An 18,018-nucleotide genomic window follows, 5' to 3' on the forward strand; every position below is an offset into this window, starting at 1 on the left:
TCCAGCGCCTTGTCCTGGATTCCGACGTTGCTGAGGCGCCGTACTAGGGTGCGGTGGCAGACCGTGTCGAATGCCGCGGAGAGGTCTAGGAGGATGAGGGCCGCTGTTTCTCCATTGTCCATCAGGGCTCGGATGTCGTCGGTGGCGGCGATGAGGGCGGTCTCGGTGCTGTGGTTGGCTCGGAAGCCGGACTGTGAGGGGTCGAGGGATCCGTTCGTCTCGAGGAAAGCGGCCATCATGGGATCGTGACACACGAGGAGTACGGGGGAAACAGTGTGGGGCAACGGACAGGGCGAAACATTGACGGTAGTATGGGAAGGGATTTGGGAAACAACAGACAACATGGCTGTGGTCAGGGAATGGACGTTGGTGGCGAGGTTGTCCAGAAATTGGACAAGGTCCACTCGCATCATGCGTATCTCTGGACACACTTGTATCATGATGCGAGCGGACATGTCTGTTTGACCCTCAACCCTCCAACTCAAGTCCCCTGGCACAGCCACAGGAGAAACAACACGGGGAGGGATCTGGGGGGGACAGGAGGGATGTGGTGCCTCAGTTCCGTAGCAGATGTGTTCGGCTTGGCGACTATGAGGAGGGGAACAGATTGCAGGGGATGGAGCTGGAGCCCCCGATGGCATGGGGGACTCTAGAGGTAGGGAGGGGCTGATGACAGGCCCAAATTGAATGTTGGCCTGCCCCAGGGACACCTCTTGAAGAACCACTGGTGAAGAGTGTGTGGGAGAGTGGCTCTCCACCACATCATGGTCAGAGGTGTCCGGTCCTTCCCCCCACCTTCAATGTCCACAGCCTCTACCCAAAACGTAGCACCAGAGTTGTGTTCTTCCTCATCCTGGGTGGGCGCAATCCCCTTGCCTCCTGATGTTGAGGTTCCCTCCTCCTCCTCTTCTTCCTTGCTAGTGGAAAGAGGGTGTAGCCGCCGGCGAACTGATGTCCTCCTGTTCCGGACCTGTTCCTGCAGGTCTTCTGTCTCACCAGCCGTGCCTGCTGAAATGTTAGCAAAATCCTGATGTGGTAATTGTTTCATGCAGGACGAGACACATACATAGATGAGCCAAGGTCAGAATTTGTTCTCCTCTTATCACACTCTACAGTTGTCAGGGGCTGATTTACGACTTCTGGCGCATCTCTGCTAATCAGCAGAGATGTGCCAGAAGAGTTGCGCCGCATCTGCCCACCCTTGCGCCATCCTTGATGCGCCGCATTTACAATGCGGCACACCATGGCGCTTGGGTGGGCAGATGCGTGATGCATCCCCGGCGGAAAAGCACTTTTAGGGCCATGCTGCATCAAAACCTTGCACCTGCTTGAAGCAGGCGTAAGGATTGACACAGCATGTTAGGCATAGGGTCACTGTGAGCCTTGCTGGAGCTGTGTTGCGCTTGCGACGTGATTACAGCAGTGTGTCAGCTTTATGGCAGCAGATGCGTCACGCATCTGTCTATTCTTGTGCCATGGTGCGCTGCATTGTAAATGCGGTACAAAAGGGGGTGGTGATGTATCGCTTTTGGCCGCCATAAGTGTCACAGGGTATGCTCAGACGTGAGTCCCTTGCTCACTTTGCCACTGGATTCAAGCAAGCCGGGCTGAAGACGGCTGAAATGCCAGAAACCGGTCCTCGGAAGCTTGTTTCCGGTCCAGGGAAGACATGGCTTGGCAGTTTGGGCTGGACTGTTCCCATGAGGCACAGGGTCAGACTGATTTGCATATAGCCATGCCTGAACTGGGGTGGCAGAGTGGGCTAAAGAACGGTGATGGATTAAACCCAGATATTTTGACTGGGTGTGAGTGTTTGATTGATTCAGATGCTCTGTCCATCACCACCCCCTTTTGTACCGCTTTTGGCCGCCATAAGTGTGGCAGGGTATGCTCAGACTTGAGTCCCTTGCTCACTTTGCCACTGGATTCAAGCAAGCCGGGCTGAAGACGGCTGGAATGCCAGAAACCGGTCCTCGGAAGCTTGTTTCCGGTCCAGGGTAGACATGGCTTGGCAGTTCGGGCTAGACTGTTCCCATGAGGCACAGGGTCAGACTGATTTGCATATAGCCATGTCTGAACTGGGGGTGGCAGAGTGGGCTAAAGAACGGTGATGGATTAAACCCAGATCTTTTGACTGGGTGTGAGTGTTTGATTGATTCAGATGCTCCGTCCATCACCACCCCCTTTTGTACCGCATTGTAAATGCGGCGCATCCATGATGGAGCAAGGGGTGTCTTCCATGACGCACAATAACTGGTGTATCCCTGCTGATATGCAGGGATGCACCAGTTATTGTAAATCTGCCCCATGGTGCCTGATTCACCCATGACATCATCACTCACATTCTGGGCCCATCATTTGTGGGGTAGTCAAATCTGTTGAGGTCACAGACCTGAGTATGCAAACGTTATGGCCTTATGTGATTAAGAGACCTATCCTCATAAGCACCAGGTATGTCTCTCAAGACATGTATTGTTTGTCATCAGCGTGAATAATTGTTTGCAGGGATATCCACTGCACTGATCGCTGACATGGGCACATGACCTGAGGCACACTCCACCTTTTGACTAATGTCAGCAGCTGTGATTTACATGCAGTTACTGTGGCTTGCAAAGTCGTCTCAGGGTGGGATTTTTTGACACAGTCGTGTCTATCCAAGTTTCATCATTGACAACAGACAGCAAACCACATTTTGTCCATGACACTACAGGTTGCTCATGTGAAAAACGTGGCAACGAGCTGGTCACAGATTTGCATGCCCTGATGTCGGTTATGTGCAATGGCCCAGTTTCCCAGATTCAGAGCTAGCCGAGGTTCCAGAGGTATGTGTAAGCCAACAACAGGCTAATATGGTCTTGCACACGATTTCTGGGAAGTACAGCAGCACACCTCCTGTACGGTCGAGACATCTGAATCACGACTTCAACAGACCAAAAGTGCGCTCAATGATGGCTCGAGTCTGTATGTTTGTCCTATTGTACCTACGCTGAGGTACTGTGTTTGCATGCCTGTAAGGGGTGAGGAGATGTGGGGAGAGTGCATACCCAGTGTCGCCTGAGGAGGGAAGAAAGGGCAGTTGTTTACATTTCCCTATTTGACTTGCACAGAGCATGATCTATACGTTAGTGCATGCTGTGTCAGTTGGGTCATTATTCTTATTGTACAATGGTTAATATTGGGGGGCATTCAGACATTTCGATGACACACATCACTCATTTTTTGTACTTGGTACTTACCCAGTAGCCTCATGTTGCCAAATTCTCCAGCAGCCATCCGCCGGGCAAGAGGTGACATGCAGAATATGAAGCTGTCATGGGTACTGCCTAGGAACACTGCATGCACATTGATGAACCTCCCTCTGGCATCACAGACAGCTTGCACATTGATGGAATACCATATATGTCTGTTTCAGAAGATGTGTGCAATGTGGTGGGGTGGCTGAAGGGCCACATGGGTGCAATCAATTGCACCCAGCACACGTGGGAATTGTGCAAGGAGATAGAAATCTTGTGCTGCCCTTTGTCTCATGGCCAGTGTATGTGGCATTTGTATGTGGTTGGGGGCTCTAGCAGTGATGCATCTCAGTACCTGATGCAGGCACCACAACTGGCTCGCCTGGGAAAATGCTCACATGGTCACTGGAGACCCTTTGGAAAGAGCCAGTGGCAAAGAAATGGAGAGCAGAAAGGATCTTGAGATATGCTGGTTTGCATGTGAGCAGCAGGTCACAGAGTCAAGTTCCTGCTCCCACTCACATACCATATCCAAGATGACTACTGGAGGGAAACGGTACCTGGCCCTTACATCTTGGCTGGACATTCCAAATAGGTTGATCCTCTCTCTGAAGATCCTCTCTGCTCTCTGCTCTCTGCTCTCTTCCTCCTCCTCATGTAGTTTTGCCGCATGGCAAGGGGCAGTGCTACAAACACATTCCGTGACATCTTAAAACGGTTTGTGTGTGTCTGCTCTGCATTTATACATGCTGCAGGGCTAGGATTGGCTGCAGTCTGACAGCTGATCCATGGTGGGGGGTGGTAGGCACTTGGACAGGTGTTTAGCCTAAAGAAACCACATGAAATCAATAAAGTAAACTGGGTGTACTATGAACAAAAAATGCTAATATTTACCATCATTTTAAAATTGATCAATATTAATAATTAAAAATACTTTTAAAATAAAAAATAACAATATTCTATCTTTTTACGATTAAATTAGATAAATGTTTAACTCCCAATAAGAAAAAACACAGATCACAGAAACACCTTTATTTAAAACAAAAAAAGATATTAGAAATATATTTACTTGAACATAAACTAATAATCAAAAACAATTTTAAATACTGAAGAAAAAAATGTATACAAAACAAACTACTAAAAAACACACTGACTACACATTAAAAAATATTTAAACAACATGTATTTTGAAAGAAAAAACATTGCATATAGAAATTGAAATATACCGAATTAAAAAATATAATTTGTTTAAGATATAGGGCCCGACGTAGGTAATTCCTATTTACCTACTCTTAAATACCGAATCATACCGATTCGGTATTTAAGAGTAGGTAAATAGGAAGGGGGCAGATGTAAGTAATTCTTATTTTTGAATTACCGAATCTGTAAGATTCGGTATTTACAGATTCGGTAAATACCGAATCGGTATTTCCTATTGATTCCTATGGGCCTTGAAGCCCATAGGAATCAATGGGAAATACCGATTCGGTATTTACCACATCGGTAAATACCGAATTCTGCAAGGGTGAACGGGGTGTCGCTTTGACACCCTGTAGCACCCCAATTCCAGGCTTGTGTGCCATGTGACACACAGACATGCCCTTAGGGCACAGGTGTACATGCACAGATGTGCATGTACACCTGAATTCGGTATTTTACCACCCAATTGTATTGGGTGATAAAATACCGAATTCTGTAAACAGTGCTACCTACATCTGGGATTTACCGAATCGGTAAAATTACCGATTCGGTATTTTACAGAATCAGTAAATTTACCAATTCAGTAAATTTACTGATTCTGTAAAATAATGGCCCCTACATCTCAATCACTAAATACCGGTCGGTAACGGCCGAATTCGGCCGTTACCGACCGGTATTTGGTGACCTACATCGGGCCCTTAATGTCATAAAATAATTTCTTATGTAAAAGGATTTGTTTTAAATCACAAAACAATTAAACATAACAAACTTACAAAATTAGAACTTTCAATTGCCTTCTCACCCTATTTCCCTACTAACCCAACAACCCACTCATAAAATTATAATACATTCTAAAGCAAATAAATACATTAATGTATTACCCAAAATGCACTTCAAATAAGGTTTAAACTACAACGACATAGCCCACAACAATATTTTGAATAATGATATTCAAATAATCTTACCTGCAATACCCTGACCTTTGATATTTCAACATCATGATTTTTTTGTCTCATGATGTACTTTCCATGATATTTTTCAGTACTCCTGCCTAGAAGCCTAACTCAATATTATCTCGGCCAAGTTGCCACATGCCCTTTTTTACATTTTCAGGCAATTCCAAGCTTTTGCAGGTTTAGATTGGAATTTTGATAGAGACTAATAATGTCAAATAGGAAACTACAGTTCCAATAATGCATATTGCTACTGACTAAATAGCCATGACTGGAAAACAATTTCACATATGACATGAAGTTATGTGGCAGTTATACCTGATCTTTTCTCATCAATGCCTTACTTTTGCTGCACCTGAAGTCTGCAGTCCTGTAGTTGAGCACCATAGATATCTCAGTTGTGTGATTACTGGGGATGGCTTTATGAGTGCCCATTAAAGCCCTATGGGGCAGTTAACCTGTAACTGAGGTTACCAGATCCTTCGGGAATACAGCACTGCTTTCCTCATGTTATTTACTCCCACCCCACAACTGTTTCCGATGCATGAAGTATCGATCATTCAGGGGAGGTGCCACATTTTAGCTTGTTCATAATACGGCCCTATGGGTGGTATACAAATTAATTACCATTCATCTCCTTTGAGGTATTCTTCCTACACTGGCTCCTGATTCAGAAAAGATGCCAGTTCAAGATTCTGACCCAGGCTTACAAGGCCTTGCACAATGAAGGACCAGCGTACATCAACAAACACCTAACCTTCTGCCAACTGACCAAACACCTCCGATCCGCTTCCCTCTCCCTCGCACACCCCCCTCGGATCCGCCAGACCAACAGCGGGTAACACTCTTTCTCGCACCTGGCAGCCAAGGCATGGAACAACCTTCCCCTGCACCTCAGGACTGCACCGTTGCTTCAGCAATTCAGGAAATAACTCAAGACTGGAATGTTTGAATGAATGAACCACTACGCAGCAGCCAACATCTCCAGCGCATCGAGACCCTCACAGGTGAATTGCTGCACTTTATAAATGGTGATTAATTGATTGATTGCCACTATGCCATCTAACAGTTAACATGAGTAATTAAAATGGGATATCTGAAACATTGATGAAAAGCATCTGAAGAGATATTTGGTGCTAAGGCAGGTAAAATGCACTAGCCCAGAGAATCAAATGCAGGCCCCCAATGCCACCTAGTAATGAAAACCACTGCACCTAGAATGTTCACACTGCCGAGCTCTCTAACCTTGAGTTAGATGGGAATAAGGGTACCCTAGAGATAGTCTCCAGTGAGGAAATTGGAAACTATATGGTGATTTTATTTCTGTCAGGGGAGGCTATCAGTAAAATTCATTCTCCTACAAGAGGCACAGTAATGAGAAAGCAACTGCAATGCAACAAAGCTGAGAGAAAACAAACAAGCATTGGCATGGCCAATAGGTCTCGTCTTTGGGACCTTATAAGTATTTAGCCATGCAGCACATCATCCTGGGTGCTACAACATCTACTGTTCTTTAACATGCAAGCTTTGACACTAATATGCACATTATAGCACTGCATTGAGAAGTATTTATTTAAAGTGTTATTGTTGTACAACTGGTAACCTGAACTCACATTTCTGGAAGTGCTCTCATATGCGATAATGAAGAAAAAAGTTTTAAATAAATAAGTAATTTGCCTGATAACAAGTTTAAGTGAGAAAGCCACAATGTGTCCAGGTTTTCTGGTTTCACTTTGTACAAATCAGCCAATAAATGAGAATTAATGTATCTTTCCTCATGAGAAGGTTTGCTTTTATCTTAATTCACTTTTAAAAATATAGCGCAAATTCGACCGGAAGGTTATTGGAGGACTTTCCATGAGCACCAGTTCCATTACACAAGGTCACACACAATTGTTTATAGGGATGGGGAGATTAAATGATTTGCCCAGTTTGACAGGATGTTGAGCCCACGCCCAGACTCAAACCCGTTTCCCCAGTTAGCATCTCTGACTGTAACACCACATCCTGGGTAGAGAAAGGCAGCACTCTAAATCTGAGGTGGGTAGGTTCAGACAGCACACATTTCTACCTCTGCAAAGATTCCACCTGGGAAGGCAGACGGGCACCTTTTGTAACACTATAATGCTCATATATAGCTAGCACAACTCTCAATGGGTCTTATAGCTTCCATAACACACAAAGAAGACTTGAAACTCAATCAGGCACATCAAGTTTTATTACTTTACTATTGTCAGGTAAAAACAAATACTTATACAGTAACAGTGGCAGCTCACATAGGGCGTGCTGCAGGGCGGTGTGGCGGGACGGGAGAGGGGCAGGGTGGGGGATAGTAAACACGGACATACGACAGAACGGAGGAACATTGGGCCCGATTCACAGAATGAACTTAAGACTCAATCCTAACCTTACTACTATTTTGGTATTCACAGAATGCACTTACTACTTTTGGCATTCACAGAATGAACTTACTACTTTTGGTATTCACAGAAATTAGGATTTTGTCTTAAGTTTGTCTTAAGACAAACTTAAGACAGACTTAAGACAGACTTAAGACAGACTTCAGTTAGGATTTTGTCTTAAGTCTGTCTAAAGTCTGTCTTAAGTTTGTCTTAAGTCTGTCTTAAGTCTGTCTTAAGCCTGTCTTAAGACAAACTTAAGACAAAATCCTAACTTCTGTGAATACCAAAAGTAGTAAGTGCATTATGTGAATACCAAAATAGTAGTAAGTTTAGGATTGAGTCTTAAGTTCATTCTGTGAATCGGGCCCATAATAATTACTTTCCTTCGTTCCGTCGTATGTCCGAGTTTACTCGGCAGCACCAAAGGAATCTCAAAGTCTGCAAGTAGAGATTCAGGTGGACAAGAATTGTTTCCATAGTTCAATCAAAATTGTAAGAGTTTTATTATTGTCCATTTCAAAGCATTGGTGTAAACAGTTTGTCATCTAAGACTAAATTTGCCTATTTTTTTACCCACTGTTCCCATCTAAAAATCACTGAAATCCATCGTGTTTACACAGTATTGATCCCATTCATGACGGCTCATGTGCATCAGCTGAAACAGTAAGCAATCAATCACATTAGGATTTAGTCAGGAAAAGGTTGAAAGCACAATAAATATTACTGCACATGGAGCACAAAGATTGACAATTTAAATGTATAGCATTAGCATCTTCATCCTCTAGGACTAGGTGTACATGGTAAAAGGCATAAGAAGTGTCCCAGTGATTGAGAATAGAACCAGCCGAAGACATAGCACTGGAAATTACTCTGCCTCCAAACATCCTTCCATGGTACTGGATAACCAGGACATGCCAAGTAATCGAGGCTCCTGCACACACGGCACCCTAAGTAACATAATATTAAGATTAATGAGACTAAAGACACCCACTGCATTCTACTCAATGACGTAGAAGCTATTCCCCTTAAGTCCACAAAATGAATTCTTTACGAGGCACAGCAATCATCTGCATTATTGCAAATTAACTAAAGCAATCAGGATACATAAACCAAAAAAAATCAGACCTACTACAGATTCAAGAGCGGTATTTAAATAGATACCGGGTGCAGAATCTGCTTTGGAGCTCAAATGCTACATTCTTATGAAGACAAAAGATGGGCTTCTACTAAATGCGTAAATGCAGACAATTGAGAAACTGGCCAACGTTTTGTAAATGGGGAATGGAGGTGCATAGCAATATTCAACAAGGATGTATTGTTAGGGGGGTTTGGAGGTAGCCGAGCGCCGCGAGGTCTGCCCCACAGGTAGTTTGGGAGGGGGAGGGGTGGCCTCACCGGCCATTTCCTGAAATTGGGTTGCTTGGGTATAGCCCAAAACTAGCCAAATGGGTTGTATAGCCCAAAGGCTATATAGGGTCCCCAGCACCTTGCCAAGCCACCATTTTAGGTTCTGGTGACCTGGTGGCTGGGCTTGCAGTTCAGGAAAGTTTTTTGTGAGAGTTAGCTATTTTAGGCGCATTAGTGCAGTTGTGGTGATTCTGCTTTGGGAATATGGCACACAAAGATTACATGGCCTTCGAGGTGGTCTGGCTCCTCAGCGAGGCTGGCCGTTTTGATCTTCTACTGCCAGACGCCTTAGGCAGAGGGCGCCTAGCGAGGCGCTGAGCCCCGGGCGTTGCGGCCGCGGTGGCAGCGTGCTCCCTGCCGAAGACAGGGAAGGGACAGGTAAGTCAGGCTGGTTGCACGAGCGGTGCACATGCGGCCCAGATCAGGCTGACAAGCCGCGGCCTAGCGGAGGCATGAAGGCCGCGGCAAGTGTGACGCGTGGCGGGGCCCGCCGCAGGAGCAAATCTTACACTTCGTCGAGTGGGTCCCCGAGTGAGTCCCCGAGAGGGCGGGGCTGCTCATATACTAGGAGAGCGACTCCAAAGACTGTGAGAGCGGCGGAGCTTTCTAGCGAAATGAAGGTTCCTGGCGAAAAGGAAAAGGGGGCCTGGCGGAAGAGCGGGCCTCGGGGCTCTCCGGACGGACCCAGCGGGAGGCAACAAAAGGCCCGAAAGCGGGATGGGGAAGCGCTGAAGGACAGGAGCTGGCGGAGGAGGGTGGAAGGGAGCTGGAAGATTGCATGGGATGCCCCTGTGAGCAGGGAGGGGTTGGAGGTGAAGGGCCCCCTTCCAAAGTGAGAGGAGGGGGATAATGGGGGAGTTACAGATCAGGCATATGCAGGGAGAGGGTTTATATAGAAAAGGAGGGCTGGTGGGTTGGCAAGGGGAGATGGGTTGCAGAGTGCAGGGGACACAGTGGGGGGCACTGGGGGGGCGAGAGCGAGGGAGAGGAGAGCATCCCTGATGAGGTAGATGTGGTTGGAGGGCAAGGACTAGGAGGGGTTGAATATTTTCATGTCTTGGCACAAGGAGGTGCGGGGCCTGGATAGGGTAAGGCAGATTGATGCCTACATGGTGCACGGAAGGTCGTTGGGTTTAGAGGCCAGACAGAGGGAAGATAGAGGGCACCAGTGGCGTTGGGCCGGGGGGGTTGGCAGGGACCGCTGCAAGGGGTATTGGAGAGCAGGAGTGGAGTGAGGGAGAAGGTGAAGAGGGGGTGCCATGCATGGCACTATATTTCTGTAAGGTGGGGCGGCTTCGACTTTTGGTGCAGGGACAGGAAGGGCACAGGCGGAGGGGAGCAGGGTAGTTAGGCCCAGCACACCAGTTCATACTTTTACCTTGCAGGCGTCGGAATGTCAGCGGGAACCAGACTCGGCAGAGCTGGGAGTGGCTTGGAGGCTCCGCTGCATAGGGAGGGTGGAGCCTGGCGCGGCATGCCCAATACCACTGGGGGACCCTGTTGTGGCCGGCACAGAGTGGTCTCACTGGCCCCAACACCTGACAGTCCTAGTCGAGACCCGAGACACCAGGACTGCAGGTCTTCCAGCAGTTTGATGCATTCGAAAGGTGGAGGGTGCAGTCAGCACCACCGGTTGACAGGATTTGGGGGCCTTTAGAGCCCAAAATGTTGGAATATGATGTTGATAGCATGGAAGAGGGTGAATTGTGTGATGATGACAGGGGTGCCGGGGGCAGTAATGCTTGTTCTAGTACATTACAGGTGTCACAGCAGCCGGCGGAGCCCACGGGTGGTACATCTGGGATGGTGGACAGGTCGGCCCCGGTGCAAAGACGGAATGCAGCATGGAGGGCACCCCCTTTGGAACCAGGTAAACAGACAGAAATAGTGAAATCTAGGAAGGTTTCGGTGGGGATCAGGGCAGGGTAGGAAGTGGGGGTAGAAGGAGGGAGGCTCAGCACAGGAAAATAAGTTCTGGACGTGGGGGTGGGCACTGATGAAGTGGACATGGGGGACGGGGGAGACACGAAGGCCAAAGAGTTGGGCAACGCAGCAAAGGAGACAGGATATACAGTGGTCCAACCAGAAAGCAAAGAATTGAAGATTAAGAGGCTGCCATACAAGGTGGTAACAAAGCTGCTGGGGGCGCACCTGATGTTGACCACTAAAGAGTGCATTTGGAAGGGAGATTATGTTGAACTGCCTAAATTGCTACACAGGGAGGTGCGTGCAAAGGAAGGTTCAAAAGAGGAAGAATACGAACTGGCCAAGCGGCCGCGGGTGCCCCTTACTATTGAGAATGTGATGGCTGCCTTTTTAATATACGCCAGTGTGTACTGTGAAAAGTACCCAGAGAGGTGCATAGCACTCTTTAAGTACATAGACGACATTCGGAAGGCGCAGATTACTGGGGAGGGCTACGCTTGGTGCAATATGATGAGGAGTTTAGGGCCCGCATGGCATGGAACACCAAAGCTAAATGGGTGGAGTTAGAAAGAGACCTCTGGCAGCACACAATGGGATCCGCCTGAGGAGGGAAGACAATATTTATGGCCAGTGGGCTACCACTCGTTTATCGACCCTTTCAGTGGTGACCCACCCGGGGAGGGAGGTAGAGGGAGAGGACAGACTGGATCTGCGGGGCCTGTTGGGATTTCAATAAAGGTTTGTGCACTCAGGAATATTGCAGATTTCGGCATGACTGATCAAAATGTAGAGGCAGACACGCCTTGGTTAATTGCTTCGGGGGGTCGGGCTGCAGTCAGGGGGACACCAGTGGAACCAAGGGGGATCTCACTCCGGGGTGCAGCAGCAGCAGACTAGCGGGGGCTAGGGGTGCCAGAGGGGCTGGGCCATAAGGCTCGTACACTGATTAGGGTGGACATGCTAGTGGCGGCTTTACAGGGTTATGACCAGAAGGCAGTAAAGACATTACAAGTCGGTTTTACTGAAGGTTTTAGGTTAGGGTACAGGGGGCACCAGGATTAGAGGATGGGCAGACAATTTACAGTCAGCCAGAGAACACCCGAAGGTGGTGCAAGACAAACTAGACAAAGAAGTTCGTGAAGGCCGCATGGCGGGCCCAGTCGATGAATGGCCATTGGTGAATTTGATTGTCTCCCCGGTGGGAGTGGTACCCGAGAAGGAATTGGGGCAATTTCGGTTAATCCAGCATTTATCTTGGCCCAAAGTTAATTTGGTGAATGATTTTATTGACACCACTGCGCCTACTGTGTCGTATTCATGCCACTGGTAGTGACCACGGGCGCAACAGAGGATATGGTAAAATGCAACATGAAGTCAACTTTCCGACTGCTTCCAGTCCACCCAGAAGATTGAGACCTCTTGGGCATACATTTCAACAGTAAATGGTACGTGGACAAAGCACTACCGATGGACTGCTCTATGTCTTGCGCAATATTTAAATGTTTCAGTGTGTTTTTACAGTGTTTTTTTTCCCGGCGTACGGGGCACCCATTGGTGACGCACTACCTGGATGACTTCTTCTTTGTGGGCACCTCAGGCTCCACGGAGCGCCAAACAGCACTCGACAGCTTCAAAGAGATCATGAGGGAACTCGGAGTGCCTCTGCCACCGGAGAAGACAATGGGGCCCAGTATGGCTCAGTCCTTTTTGGGGTTTGAGCTGGATTCAAGAGCAATGGAGGCGAGACTGCCGAGGAACAAAAAGCAGCAGATGCTGGGGCTGCTAGAGACCATGCTGGTAAAGGACAAAGTCACAGTACGTGATGTTCAGGTGTTGCTGGGGCATCTTAACTTTGCGTGTAGAGTAGTGAGAGTAGGGAGGACTTTTTGTAGATGACTGGGTAGGGCCTTGTCTGGACAGAGACCGCCCACCACCATGTACAACTATCAGTGGGAGTGAAGGAGCATTTGCAAATGTGGAAGTTTTACTTGCAGGACTCAAATGGGGTGCCATTGGCTCATGAAGAGGACATGGTATGGGATGTCCCGATTTTTTCAGATGCAGCAGGCAGCCAGGGTTTTGGCCTTTTCTGGCAGGGGAAGTGGTGCGCAGAACATGGCCTTGCAAATGGAGGGCGGGGGCAGGAGCATAGCTTTCCTGAAATATTTCCCTTTGGTAGTAGCAGTGACACTATGGGGGAAACAACTGGCTCACAAGAGAGTGACATTCAGGATTGACAATATGGCAGTAGTGGAGATTGTCAGTCCGCTAGGGACGAAGAGGTACTGAAGCTGCTAAGAGCTTTTGTGTTGGGCTGCTTGCGTCATGACATAGTTTTTCGGGCCGTGCACATGCCAGGTGTGGACAATGACATTGCGGATGCTTTGTCTCGTTCGCAGTAGGAGAGATTCAGTGGGCTAGCCAAGGAAGCAGACAGGACCCAGACCCCCATGCCGCGACAGTTGTGGTTCGTAGGCCACACCGGATGCTTCAGCTGCTGGTAGATTCCCTGGCACCCTCCATGGGGTTGGCATGTAGACTAGCCTGGCTGGAATTTTTGTCTTCAGGGGCACACTAGAGGGCTTCGCCAAATCGCAGGAGGGAAGATGTGATACAGTTTATTTTACAGCTGATCGATAAAGGGCTATTGAGAGTGACCATTTCAAGGAAACTGGCGGGGATTGCCTTTGTGGGAAAGCTTCTTTGGGGATATGCTCCATCTGCTGCGGAGTTGGGGCCCGATCATGTTAGAAGGGTTAGCTAGGGAACAGGGCGTGGCGGGTCACGTCCGACAGCCTTTGTCATGGGATTTACTAGTGAAACTATTGGGTACCCTGTCTGCAATATGTGAGGGCAATTTTGAGATGTGGATACCAGAGTTGGGAGCACACCGCTGACCTCTTCCGCCGTATTGCCCCACTGCATCATGGTCTGTGCAGTTCAAGTATTTTCAGGAACGGTTCAAAGTTCAAATTTCCAAAGTATTTCACCTAAATCGGTGCAAGTAAGTACTTGTATTGTGTTCATCTCTAGACACGAGCCTAGCTCGTGTTTCGGGATTGATTCCCTCATCAGTAGAGATAGTTTCGGGGTTGCAGAAAAGGTCGCCAAACACCCGTCACGGGCCTCGTTGCCCCTCTGGCGCGCAGGTGCATCTCCAACAAGCTCGTCAGCTTAAATGGCTACCGGGAGCCATCAAAAGGGGATACCGGAGTTGGGAGCACACTGCTGACCTCTTCCGCCGTATCGCCCCACTGCATCATGGTCTGTGCAGTTCAAGTATTTTCAGGAACGGTTCAAAGTTCAAATTTCCAAAGTATTTCACCTCAATCGGTGCAAGTAAGTACTTGTATTGTGTTCATCTCTAGACACGAGCCTAGCTCGTGTTTCGGGATTGATTCCCTCATCAGTAGAGATAGTTCGGGGTTGCAGAACAGGTCGCCAAACACCGGTCACGGGCCTCGTTGCCCCTCTGGCGCGCAGGTGCATCTCCAACAAGCTCGTCAGCTTAAATGGCTACCCGGAGCCATCAAAAGGGGATACCGGAGTTGGGAGCACACGGCTGACCTCTTCCGCCGTATCGCCCCGCTGCATCATGGTCTGTGCAGTTCAAGTATTTTCAGGAACGGTTCAAAGTTCAAATTTCCAAAGTATTTCACCTCAATCGGTGCAAGTAAGTACTTGTATTGTGTTCATCTCTAGACACGAGCCTAGCTCGTGTTTCGGGATTGATTCCCTCATCAGTAGAGATAGTTTCGGGGTTGCAGAACATGTCGCCAAACACCTGTCAAGGGCCTTGTTGCCCCTCTGGCACGCAGGTGCCTCTCCAACAAGCACGTCAGCTTAAATGGCTAGGCTTGTGTCTAGAGATGATCACAATACAAGTACTCACTTGCACCGATTGAGGTGAAATACTTTGGAAATTTGAACTTTGAACAGTTCTTGAAAATACAGACCATGATGCAGTGGGGCGATACGGCGGAAGAGGTCAGCGGTGTGCTCCCGCTGACCTCTTCCTCTGCACTGATATGACCTGGCACTGATATGTTTGAACTGGCTGGTGGGTCTCGCTTATATGTACACTGCAGCAGGAACACAGAGGTTTCAGATTTTTAAATAGCACCTCAAATGGAAAGATACAGCAAATAATTGCAAACTCAATACCACTGCAAATAGAAGCTGATTAAGGGAACTCAGTAATACCTAACTGAGAGCAAGTCAATGCAAGCAAAAATAAAGAGTGCTCACAAATTTAATAAATAACATGAAGGGTAAGAGCACATGTAACAGGGGCAGTCCTCATCGGAGGTTACAAAAGTAGGGACTAGTAAACATATTAACCAAACAAAAGCAGGTATTTATGAAGAACAGGTAAAGAAACCAATTAAAAAGATGGGCGGTGCTTGAAGTCTATATTGTAGATAAGGTGTGTTTCAGGGACAGCACTCATTCGCTGCCTATGCGAGAGATAAAAACGTTAAGTCTCAAATCACTGTAGCGTATGCAGTGCATCCAGATGCAGTGAATGTCTTTGTGATGTTGATAGGACTTTTGGCAGGCTGGGTACATGTACGTGATATTCTGCCAGCCATGTCGGGTGGTGAGCACTGACGGATCTGAAGCAAGAGAAAAAAATAAGTACTGATGACTGCAATTGGTCAGGATTTAAAATAATATAACAGTCTGGCGTACTCCTACTATGCAGACCCTAACCTCCTTGTCTAGGGTGTATGTATATGTTCCGCCAAGAATCCCCTTGCTGGATGATCCAATCCAATTACCTGGTGGGTAAGAATGCAGGACCACGTCTTGGTCACAAGCAGGACAACCCTCATGGAAATGTTAGTCAGCTGCTGGGCAAACAAAACAGCCTATAGAGATCTCTCAATGTCAGCATTAGTGCCTCTTCTGACAACACCCGGAAACAGATGTTTATTTATAGAACAAGGCATCCTTGCTTTGTTTGTGTGCTACCTATATCTGTGTAGCCATATGGACCAAAACAACAAACACATTTGCAAAACGTCTATGTAGGCCTTGTACATAGTGCCAATGGAATACAATAGTGTTCTTGTGAAGACTACTTGTGTAAGAAAGGTTGGTGTTTCTAGGACACTCACCCAAAGGGTCACAAATGCAAATGTGTCTCAAAAGTCGATGCAACAAGTCAAGGCAACTTTAGGAAAACCCTGTGTTCATGTAAATTGGCAACATTTCCTTCTAGGCCTCACTGGGACACATGACAGCATTAAGGAGCCACATAGAGACTGACTATTGTAAAATAGCCCTGAATACAGTTCAATGCAAGTACTTTATTGGTGGCAGAAAGGCCCACCCTTACCGCCAATATCATCCGGTGAAAGAGGCATGCTCTTCTGGGCTGAGCCAAGACTTGATTAGCAAAGTCTTAAACCAATGTCTTAAAGAGTCTGACCAACAATACTAGGGAGGAAAGGGGTGATTGGGGCTGTCAAAACCCAGACCTAAAAAGTGTACCCAGCAAATAAATTGTGTTCATTTTTGTCTAGAATTACAGCTAAAGTGAACACATTTTTATGTGACCAATTGAATCTTTGGGTGAGATTTCAACAATGGGAAAGGTCATAACATCACCCATGCATGAATATAATGATAGACTTTCTAACAAAACTTTGGCAATCAATCAGGGTGTTGTATCTCTAGGAGAAATGCAGTTGGTGAAGGAAAGTGCACCAGCATTCACCATTACCACAGGAGGGGTGGAGGCTTCATGAAAAGACTTTTTCTAAAATGTGGTCAAATATGAAAATAAGAGGAACAAAATATAAATGTTATACCTTCCTGCAATGTACAAAATCTCAGTATAAGTGCAACTGCAATTAATGTGGGAAAGTATATCAATTTCCCTGATTTTTCAAATGGTGTGTAGGGAATGGAAAGCTTTTAAGGACAATTATTTTCTATAAAAAGATGAAAGGGATAAAATTACATTTTAAAATTTTTCTCTAATTTTCAAACTTTAGAAATATAAGTTTAAATGCCATCAATGCGAGAGAGGGCAGCAGATTTCCTAATTTTCATGGGTGATAGGGGCAAAAGAAAGATTTTTGACGAGAAACATTTTTCACAACAAAAACATGTCAATAAAAGAAAAAAGATGTTTTTAAAAAGTATCTGATTTTTTAAACCTACAATTGAAAAACAGAGGTTCAAGTCTTTTGCTTTCCTATTATGTGATTTATATGTGATGTTGTCATGTGTATGCTGGATGAGATATGATGTTGTCTTCTCAAGGTAAATAGACCTAGCTGTAAAGGAAGAGCTTTTTTTCTTTGCCAATGAAATATCTTTGGCAAACCACTACCCAAAAAGTATGACATGAAATTAAGGCAAACACAATGAGAAGTCTTTAGTTCTAACCATTTATGACATACGACCAATAACAATAACAGATGGGCAAAGCTGGCAACTTTGAAGGTACACGTTTAGGAGTCAATAGGGTAACATAGGCCCGCAGCCCATGCGGTACAGGGGGGGGTGCAAGTTCCAGGGGACCCCTTCAGCACAGTACCCTGGCTTGAGAGCTCCTGATTGAGTCCTGAGAGCGGCCCCTCCATGTACCTTGCAGGGGGGCCCCCTCAAGTTTTGTTACACCACTTTTAAGAGTCATAATTAACAATAGCTATACGGATAGACTTGTGGAGTTTTGCTGTGTGCTACATTTTAATTGACACCCTGGGTGTGACATCTTTTGTCATAAATTTCCTTTGAAAAGTAAATAACCCTGAATCATTAAGACTTTTTGACTTTTTGGACAAATAGATAATGTGCAATCATCAGAATGTACACATGGGAAAATCATAACTCAATGCCTACAACCATTTGTTCATCAGTGCAGGGGAAGCTGGATGCTGTGGA

At 46.7% G+C, this 18,018-nt stretch overlaps 1 pseudogene; it reads right to left on the reverse strand.

The window, feature by feature from the left end:
• Positions 1-8,602: 8,602 nt before the first annotated feature.
• LOC147727169 (small nucleolar RNA SNORA57) lies at positions 8,603-8,716 on the reverse strand (annotated as a pseudogene).
• Between the last annotated feature and the right edge of the window lie 9,302 nt (positions 8,717-18,018).

This window comes from Lissotriton vulgaris, chromosome 3_1, assembly GCF_964263255.1.
Source record: "Lissotriton vulgaris chromosome 3_1, aLisVul1.2, whole genome shotgun sequence".
Classification (NCBI taxonomy): domain Eukaryota; kingdom Metazoa; phylum Chordata; class Amphibia; order Caudata; family Salamandridae; genus Lissotriton; species Lissotriton vulgaris.